Source organism: Aquarana catesbeiana, linkage group LG01 (assembly GCF_042186555.1).
Source record: "Aquarana catesbeiana isolate 2022-GZ linkage group LG01, ASM4218655v1, whole genome shotgun sequence".
In the NCBI taxonomy this organism is placed as follows: Eukaryota; Metazoa; Chordata; class Amphibia; order Anura; family Ranidae; genus Aquarana; species Aquarana catesbeiana.
The window spans coordinates 972117947-972124258 of NC_133324.1; positions in this window are offsets into that span (position 1 = coordinate 972117947).

The window sequence follows — 6312 nt, forward strand, 5'->3', positions numbered from 1 at the left end:
CATGATGATAAAAAAAAATACAAAAAAAGTGATGAGTGCCATGCTTACTAAGCAATGAAATGCACCAAATAAAAAAGCAGGTCAAAAAAGACCCATAGAATAAAAATGCAGCCTTTATCATTGGGACCTCCATTCCAACCAGCAATGTATGAATGGATTTCTTCTCCTCTTGGTCTGGAATAATCCCCTAAGTAGTGTGGCATGCTAACAATCTGAAGACCTGGTCCTTGGTGTAGAATTACCCCCCAAGGAACAACTAAGCTTAAAATTGTCCTTCCTAGCCTTTCTAGAGATCATTGTTCCACATTTGGCCACTTGTCCCAAGTACTCACTGAGCAGTCAGTGGTGATCGAGAAATGGAAATCCACTCCCTCAACCTTTGCTTGGTGAGAAGTTTATTTGGAAAACTCTGGAGGAGAAAGGGTCAGTATATATGGGATATGGAATGTAGGCGGGTACCTCATCACTGCTTCAAATGCCCTATACTGCAGCTAGGGCCCTACCTATAAAAATTGCTATCAAGGGCACTTTTTGTGTTCTAAAACTGCCCAAGCCCATGCAGATGTACTTTTCTACTAACATGCATGGATTGTGCCTTTAACCAAGTCCATAACAATCCCAGACATCCAGACCATTCGTATATAGGCCTGTGACTTAACATGGTCCAGATTGGGGCTTTGGGAGTCCAACTAAACACCCGGGGTGAGCACCCATCCTTAGAAGAGAGTAATGTTTCCATTACATCCAGCAAAGTGGAGGGCGAGAGTATTGCGGTACTCATGGTTAGATACATAACTTAACTTAGTCCTGATGGGAGAGAGCACACACAGTTCTCCGTGCTACTACCCAGCTCTCAATTGGCCCCTCTCTATAAGCCCTTCTTATCCCTTAAGAATGAGAAATAACTCACTTCCTCAGTGGCGGTTGGTGTTTTTTTATTTGGGGGGGCGGCAAACAACCACCCCCCTGGGGCGGCCAGTGGCGCGGCACTACCCCATTCCCCCTGCTGTCTGCTGGTCAGTCTGGCACTTACCCCATCTAGGTGGTGGGTGGCAGGCTGCGGGCAGCGGCTCCGGTGTCCTCCAGTGTGGTGGGCTGCGGGCAGCAGCTCCACTGTGCTCCAGCATGGCAGGCTGCGGGCTGCGGCTCCAGTGTGCTCCAGCGTGGCGGGCTGCAGCTCCAGTGTGCTCCAGCGTGGTGGGCTGCAGCTCCAGTGTGCTCCAGCGTGGTGGGCTGCGGCTCCAGTGTGCTCCAGCGTGGTGGGCTGCGGCTCCAGTGTGCTCCAGTACGGTGGGCTGCGGGCAGCGGCTCCACTGTGCTCCAGCATGGCAGGCTGCGGGCTGCGGCTCCAGTGTGCTCCAGCGTGGCGGGCTGCAGCTCCAGTGTGCTCCAGCGTGGTGGGCTGCAGCTCCAGTGTGCTCCAGCGTGGTGGGCTGCGGCTCCAGTGTGCTCTAGCGTGGCGGGCTGCGGCTTTAGTGTGCTCCAGCATGGCAGGCGGCGGGCTGCAGGCTATGAGCAGCGGCTCCGGCGTCCTGTCCTCCAATGGCTTCCGGAGTTCATTTCCTCTCTCCTCCTCCTAGGCGCTAGGCATTCAATAGGATTGCCTGACGTTTTAGCCAATCGGGAAAAGGGTCTCACGACCCGCTTCCTGATTGGCGGGAAGGAAATTTAGTCTGAAAATAGCGAATATTCATTCACTTTTGTCACACAACTGGGTGGGATCGGGGCACAGTGCTGTGTGTCCCAAGCCCACCCTTTTTTGAAGCCTATTAAAGCCTCTGGCTTTAATCACGTGCTTCAAAAAAACACACCCTCACATTGAAATTCATAGTCCGGTGCCCCTGTATTTAGACGCATGGATAGGGGGCGGAGCTAGTGCACCCCTAATGGATGGGCTGTCACTGCACTTCTTGTCTGCAAGGTGGCTCATACAATTAAGAAAAAACAAAAAAGTGCAGCACTATAATAAATAAAAGAAAAGGAAAAAAAAAAAGAAAAGTGTCCAATGCTCATACAATACTGTATATCAGAAAAATAATTAAAAAACAATAGAACAAACGTGTGTAAAGGTGATAGACATATTCATACACATAATAATATCATATGTCATTAATATAGCTCTGCGCTTTCTTTTTTTCCTAAGTATTTGTGTTGGTATCACAAACATTGGTGCCAGCAGATTTATTTTATTTTTACTTATGTACAGTGATTTTTTTTGGTTATGTATGACTCATACCATTAAATGGGGAAGTGACCCCTGCCTACACGCTTCCAAAAAGGGTTCCTTCTTTGCACTACCCTAAATGGAGGAAAAACAACTTCATCCCCTCCCACAGACTGGTATAGTTTGCCTTTAAGTCAATTCCCAACAATATTTGATTGTGAGCCTTTAACCACTTGACCTCCGGAAGCTTTACCCCCCCCCCCCTTCATGATCAGGCCTTTTGCGATACTACGTTACTTTAACTGGCAATTGTGCGGTCGTGCAACGCTGTACGCAAATTACATTTATGTCCTTTTTTCCCCACAAATAGAGCTTTCTTTTGGTGGTATTTGATCGCCTTTGTTTTATTTTTTTGCACTATATACAAAAAAAGACAAAAAAAAAAAAAAAGCAATATTTTTTTTTCTGCTATAAAACATATCCAAAAAAAAATTAAAAATAAGATTTCTTCATAAATTTAGTCCAATATGTATTCTGCTATATATTTGTGGTAAAAAAAAAACAAAAAAAAAACTCAATAAGCGTATATTGATTGGTTTGCGCAAAAGTTATAGCGTCTGCAAACTATGGGATATATACTGGAATTTGTATTTATTTATTTATTTTTTTTACTAGTAGCGGCGGCGGCGGCGGCGGCGATCAGCCACTTATAGCAGAACTGTGATATTGCGGAAGACAAATCGGACACTAACTGACACTTTTCGGGGACCAGTGACACGTACACACGATCGGAAATTCGGCCAGCAAAAGAACGATAAGAGCATTTCGTCGGAAAACGCGACCGTGTGTATGCTCCATCGGACTTTTGCTGGACGAATTCCAGCCAGCAAAAGATTAAGAGCGTGTTCTCAATTTTTCGGTCGGAAAAAGTTCCTATTCGAAAATGCGATCATCTGTGGCAATTCCGAAGTGCAAAATTCCTATGCGTGCTCGGGAACAATTCGACGCATGCTCGGAAGCATTGAACTTCATTTTCTCGGCTCGTCGTAGTGTTGTACGTCACCGCGTTCTTGATGGTCGAAAGTTCAGTGAACTTTTGTGTGACCGTGTGTATGCAAGGCAAGCTTGAGCGGAATCCCGTCGGGAAAAGCCATCATATCTTTTTCCGAAGAGAAGTCCGGTCGTGTGTACGCTGCATACTACAGCGATCAGTGCTAAAAATACGCACCATCGTGTTTCAATAACATCCAACAAAGTGGAGGGCGAGAGTATTGCGGTACTCATGGTTAGATACTTAACTTCACTTAGTCCTGATGTCCCATTTAAGAGTCATAGCCCCACATTCCCCCCCTTCTCCCTGGCTCCTTAATCCCCAGGTTATACAAGCTAGGCCTCAAAACCAGGACTTTTCATAACTATATGGTCACCTTCACAGGCAGCAAGACTAATGCCCCGTACACACGAGCGGATTTTCCGTCGGAAAAAAAACTTGGTGTATGCAAGCAAGCAAGAGCTTGGCTTGCATGCACAAGGTCACACAAAAGTTCTCTGAACTTTCCACCACCAAGAACGCGGTGACATACAACACTACGACGAGCAGAGAAAATGAAGTTCAATGCTTCCGAGCATGCGCCGAATTGTTTCCGAGCATGTGTAGGAATTTCCGATTGGAACTTTTTCCGACCGAAAAATAGAGAACCTGCTCTCAATCTTTTGCTGGCGGTAATTCCACTAGCAAAAGTCCGATGGAGCATACACACGGTCGGAATTTACGACCAAAAGCTCACATCCCACTTTTGCTGGGGGGAATTTCCGATTGTGTGTACGGGGCCATAAGGGGATTTGACAGCCAAGCACACCCATCCCCTAGGCAGGAGGCCCAGGGGAGAACTGACTTCCCAAGGCCACTCCCTAAATATTTATACCCTCTCCCAGCCTGCACTGCTAGCAATAACCCTCCTACTGGCTGCAGACAGAAGCTAACAGCAACCAGAGCTTAGCAGAAACTATTAGTTCAGCTAAACTGACTACAGCTTAGCACCACTAAATGCAAATAGACACACTTGTATATGGCAGAGGGGATATACTTCCTTTCACTGTCCCTCACATTGCACTACTATTGCTGCCATGGCATCAGACAACAAGATGGAGGCACACAGGACTAGACATTGGCTGTTGTAATTTTTTTTTTTTTTAAACTTGATAATTAAAGTGAAACTTTGCCTAGAATTTAAAAATAAAATAGTGAACAGAAAACTGGGGAAAATACAGACTATTTTTCTTCTGTAATAAAAAAATGTACCGTATATACTTGAGTAAAAGCCCAGTTTTTCAGCACATTTTTTTGTGCTGAAAATGCCCCCCTCGGCTTATACTCGAGTCAAGCACTTTTCTGCAGCAGAGAATGACATTTTCCAAACCGACTTTGGGGCCCCATATCTCGGGGCCACTTTATCCCTACTTTGGAAAATGTCATTCTCTGCTGCAGAAAAGTGCTTGACATTTTCCTAACCGACTTTGGGGCCCCGTATCTCAGAGCCACTTGGTGCTAGGAACCCCAGCTATGTTGTTGGATATGTTGTAGTACTAGTTCCACTGGGTTTGCACACCAAATTTGGGTTCCTAGCACCAAGTGGCCCCGAGATACAGGGCCCCAAAGTCGGTCAACTGTGTCCATCTGCAGCAATGTCATTTTGGGACCCTTTGGGTCCAGAGACCCAAAATTTTGGCTGCAGCTAGGGGGCATCTAGGAACCCTTAACTACTGAGTTTGAAGTTCAGGGGGACCTATGGCTGCAAATGGGCACAGTGAAGCATGCAAATGGGCACAGTGAGGCTGCAAATGGGCACAGTGAGGCTGCAAATGGGCACAGTGAGGCTTGCAAATGGGCACAGTGAGGCTGCAAATGGGCATTGTTGACCCTCTTTTCCACTTACAGTAGCTGTGCATTTCCCACCCTAGGCTTATACTCGAGTCAATAAGTTTTCCCAGTTTTTTGTGGTAAAATTAGGTGCCTCGGCTTATATTCGGGTCGGCTTATACTCAAGTATATACGGTAATAAATAATTATTACTTGCCTGTTTGCATTTTGTTTTATTTGCACATCCACAGGTCAGTGTGTAATCCTGGCTTCCACTAATGTTGGGGTGATTGGACTCCTGTGTGCGTGCACCGGAGTTACGTCACTCTGGCACGGCCAAAACAAAATGGTCAAAAATCCTGCTTCTTGAAGAAGACCTGGTGAAGATGTATAGTTCTGCTTTACAAAATCAGCCAGTTACAATTTTTTAATTACTTTGTGAATATATCAAAGTGTGAAAAAGAAGCTAAATTATTTACCGACAGCATTAAGTCCGCTATTTGGAATTGGTCAACTGAGAGGGAGCGAGAGGAATATTATCCATAGACAATTACAACATCTACCTCCACTCTTCTTCTCTACTGTCCACTGTTCACTCCCCCCTCTGTTTCTCTCTCTCCACTGTTTCCCATCCCTCTCCTCTTTTCCTTACCCCCCCCCCTCCCCTAGCCTCCACTATTTGCCATATCCCATACCTTCACTTCTTATCCCTAACCCTTCTTTCCCCTTCCCTACTTTTTTGGTCCTTTCCTCTCACTTCTACCCTTTTATCCATAACCCTTATTTCTGACTCTGTACCTTTTTGTTCCATCAACCACCCCTCGTCTAATCTAACCACGCCTTTACTCTTATCCATCTCCCTTCCCTCCTCCGTCCTCTATTTCCTTCCTTCCTCTCCCTTCCCCTTACTTTCCCTCGCCACCAATTCCAATACAATCCTCCCCTTTTTTGTACTTTTTTGTCCCAACCCTCTCTCGTTTCCCCTCCTCCCTCTTCTACTGTTCTCCTCTTTCAGCTCATCTCTCTTTTCTTCTCATCTTCACATGTTTACACTCTTCTTCCCTTTTCTCTTCTAACTTCCTCTCCCTTCCTCTCCTTAACTCTGTCTTTCTCGCCTTCATCTCCCCCACCATCCACTCATCTCCCTTCCTTCATCTCTCTTCTTATCCCCTCCCTTTCCTTCTTTTCCTCACATCTGCTCTCCTCTAGCCTCCACCCTCCTCCGAGGAGCTCCATTCAAGTCTAACCTATCACTATTAATACTATGTAGCACTACTCCTGCAGGGGC